Below are 4421 nucleotides of genomic sequence, written 5' to 3'. Positions count from 1 at the left end.
CGTGAACATAGTTATAGTTATATAAAATAATGAATTCCTTTGTCAAGCAATGTGATGTCACTAGTTATGACTTTTCTACGAAAAGGTTCCACAGTGGGTTACAATTTAGTTGGTTCGATAGTATACAAGATGAGCCCTGTAACAGGAGCAAAAAATTAAACCACAGCTTCCATCTTGAGCTAATTTAGTTCGACAACTTTTGAAAATAACTTGTATTATGATTTTTATCATAGTTTAAAGTTTAATTGGACAAGCAATGTATTGCGAAATCCGACGTTTTGTTACGTGACAGGCGATGTCATTTATTTTGAAAATACAATTTAATTTGTTTGGAATAAACACAATGATAAAATTACTTAATTTTTTAAAGTTGCAGAACTAAAGTAGTTCCATTTGAGTAGCAGAACCTGTGTTTTATTTTTTTGCTCTTGTACAGGGCCCACCTGGTATATACGAACCTATGAAATCGCACCTTTAGAATTAAAGTGACCTAATCCAAAATTTTGTGATTTTGACTTTTAGTCGAAAAAGGACTTTAAATGACCATCTTCATCGACTCTTATTAAAATACAGACCTAATCTGAGGTAGAAAAGGCCACACTGATACTTCGGTCTCTTTTACGTAGTCCCCTCCCCACGCGTCTGTTCAGTTTTAGCGAGACGCAAGTAGTAATGTGCAGCGAGTGTCATGGGCAGGTGGTTACGCGTTCGTTACGGTGGAGACCTAAACCAGAATACGTCGGTACAGTACCAAACATCAAGGTAAGTAGACGTCACTATTTTTAATAAAGTGAAGACCTATTTCGTATCGAGTCAATTTTATACTAATTAGTGTGTCTTCCGATGTGACCGATTCGTGATCAAGTCACTCTTCGAATGAAATTTTTTACAATCTGAAAGACTCAATCATCTTTTGGTCTATATCTCGATAAATCTAATATTTAAGATGAAACTTATTTGTGATTGTGTCTCTCTTGTTATAAGTTATGATCATAAAACACAGACTATTTTAGTCATGGGTCTGTCTGTGAATGATTATTTTTTCATGTTCATAAATGTGTTAGATTATCTACGTACGTGTAAATTTGATTTAAGTACAAAATAAACCACTACTATTCTTCTTTTCAGATTTTAGGTAGACACGGACAAAACAATGAAGAAAAGATCAGATTTTATTTTAGAAAAACTTAATAAAATAGTAAAAATCAGGTAAGATGACATGATGTTAGTAATAAAAATGATTCATTAATGGAAGTGCCAACAGATACTGATGAGAAATCTGCTGGCGGCCATACAAGTACGGTAGGCATAAGTAACTAGTAATGATCACAAATTTAATTTTCAGAATTTTTCTGTTGAGAAAAAAATTAAGAAGGAGGGTAAGCAATTATACAATTTTGTAATTCTTTATAATAATTTCATCTTAATAAGAAAGTGCTTACCGTTAAACTATCATCGTGTTGTTTCCTACTTTTTTTTTATAAACTAGTTTTTATACCCAACTGTACAAATTTTCAGAATATTCCTGAAAAAGTTAAATCATTAACACAAAGCCCTTCCATAATAGAAGATTCTCTTGATGGATCCGTTCCATATTTTGATCCAAAGACTTTTCTTACGCAAGATGCAAGTGAGGTGAGTTTATAAGCTATTTACAAGGCATATTTTTGTGTTACGATTATTTAATGTTTTAAAATATTATTCTATGAGCTATTGACAACTAAACCTCATGAATACATTGTTATAGGTCGAAACGATAAATAACATCCAGGACTTTACACAAAATGAAGATGCAGCGATGTCTGAGGTTCTAATATCAGGTGAAACAGAAATAAAACAATCTACAAAACCACGATACTCATCAACTAGTAGTTCCAGTAGTTCCAGTAGTTCCTCTTCTTCTAGTAGATCATCGTCAACATCTTCGTCCAGTTCCAGCAGTCGTAAAAGTAATTCAAATGAGCATTCTGCCATAGATGGACCTTCGACATCCAAGTTAACAAACCAAGTCTCTAGCGGAACTTCAAAGACTTACCATCAGTCACCCATCAATTCTAATGAAAGTGATGCAGACTTAAGCGACTTGGACCCAACCTATACTGTCAACGGGTCTAGTGCAACTTTTAGAGAGATTACTCAGTTGTCAAGCTCAAGCACTAGTTCATCGCGTTCTTCCTCAACTGTTAACTCTGCCCCAGAGACTGCTAAAAGATAGAGAAAACGTACTCGAGAACCATCGAAATGGAAACAAAATATAGCAAAAGCATTACGAAATTCTGGGAAAGCTTATGTTTCATCTTCAACTAAAAAAGAAGTTCCTGCCCGTTGTGTAAAAGATGCCTGTAAATGTAGACTGAAATGTGTCGATAATATAAGCGACACCGATAGAAATACATTGTTTGAAACATATTGGTGTATAGGTGATATTGAAATACAAAGGTCTTATATAAGATCTTGCATGATGGAGGTAAAACCAAAATACAGATACACTAATGCTGATAAACCTAGATTGCCAAACAATGCATTCTATTTCACAGTGAATAATGTTTGTTTGTAAGACTTTTTTTATCAACACACTAGGGATATGTGATCGCCAAATTAGAACGGTAAAGAAAAAAACTGACCCACAAGGTTTTGTCATAAGCGATAATAGAGGCAAGTCTTCGTCAAGGAAACCGGTAAATCCTATACTAATAGAAAGCATAAAACAACATATAAATTCAATTCCCAGAATAGAGTCTCATTATTTGAGAGCTTCTACTTCCAGGGAGTATATCAGTGGTGAGAAGACGGTAATGAATCTATGGAAAGATTTTGATAAGTCTCAACAAGAAGAAGGAAAACCTACTTGTGACTATTGGTTGTACTATAATATTTTTACCAAAGAATTTAACATTGGCTTTTTTGAACCAAAGAAGGATAAGTGTGATCTATGTTTAGATTACGAGCTGGCAGCCCCTGATCGAAAACTAGAAATCAAAAAGAAATATGAAGATCATATTAAAGAAAAAGACCTCTGTCGCCAAGAAAAACGCCTAGATCGTGAAAATATAAATGACACCAATATTTGTACGGTCTACGACTTGCAGGCTGTAATGCAATGTCCCACTGGAGAAACATCTTCTTTCTTTTATAAATCTAAATTAAATTGCTTTGATTTTACTATTGTAGAAATGTTGAAGAAATCCAAAACCGCTGATAAACGTAAAAACAATAGCAAAGATAATCAAAATGAAATTGGGGCATATGATAATGTCTATTGCTATTTCTGGGACGAAGTACAGGGAAATAGAGGAGCCAATGAAATTGGCTCATGTTTACTAAATTACTTACAACGTTTAAATGATCAAAATCCCAATAGAAAGCTCAATGTCACATTTTATTCCGACAATTGTTGTGGCCAAAATAAAAACAAGTTCATCACATCATTATACTCTTATGCTGTCACTTGTTTCGAAAACATTCACACAATTACACATAAATATTTAATTAAAGGGCATACCCAAAATGAAGGGGATAATGTCCATAGCCTCATTGAGAAGGAAATTAAAAGAAATAAAAAGGCTGGACCTATCTACACCCCCCACCAGTATGTTACCTTAATTAAAAACTCGCGTAAGAATGGTAAACCTTTTAATGTGATGGAGTTGACATACGACTTTTTCATTGATTTGAAGGATCTGCAAGAAAAATGGGGTTATAATTACAACGAAGATGAACATAAAAATAATATTTTATGGAACAACATCAAGGTTCTGAAATTTTGTAAGGAGGATCAGTTTGAATTTTACTTTAAACTTCGTATGAACAAACTGAGTTCTCTAAAATTAATATGAGAAACAAACGAAAGAAAATGCCTAGTCCACAAGATATTATGCTAAGAAAATCATTTTCCCAAAGGCTAGAATTAAGTCAACATAAAAAGAAAGACTTACGTGATTTAATTAATAAAAATTTAATTCCTGGTTATTATGCCGCTTTTTTTAATAATATACTTTAATTATTATGTTTTCCACAGTTTATGTTGATTACAAAGAAAGAGTGGAGCGATCTCGTTAATAAAGACTTATAAAGTTTCATAATTATGTTAACTGTTATTGTTTGTAAAATTTTGTAGTTCTTTACTTATACTGTAGTTTAAAAGTACCTAAGCAGTGATTTTTGAATAAGCAATATTAAGGATATAAAATCCATGTTAAGTTTACCTACCTTACTTTATTTTTGATACTTTTCTGAGGTGTTATATTAAAAAATTGTCTTTTTATAATTGTAATGACTAAGTTATTTGTAGTTTATTAAAAGATGTTTACTGTCATTTTAATGGTTTTCTTTACGTACCCATTGTAAAAGTCCCCTAAAAAAATCTTACTTTTATTATTTAAGTGACCTAATACGATGTAAAACAAAACTTTGAATGAATA

General features: G+C 32.5%; 1 pseudogene; it reads left to right on the top strand.

Annotated features, from left to right (window-relative positions):
* Positions 1–1444: 1444 nt before the first annotated feature.
* On the top strand, positions 1445–4206 carry LOC141443854 (uncharacterized; annotated as a pseudogene).
* Positions 4207–4421: the final 215 nt, after the last annotated feature.

Source organism: Choristoneura fumiferana, chromosome 28 (assembly GCF_025370935.1).
Source record: "Choristoneura fumiferana chromosome 28, NRCan_CFum_1, whole genome shotgun sequence".
Lineage (NCBI taxonomy): Eukaryota > Metazoa > Arthropoda > Insecta > Lepidoptera > Tortricidae > Choristoneura > Choristoneura fumiferana.
Note: the sequence above shows the minus strand (reverse complement) of the source record. Positions and strands in the feature narration are given on the sequence as shown.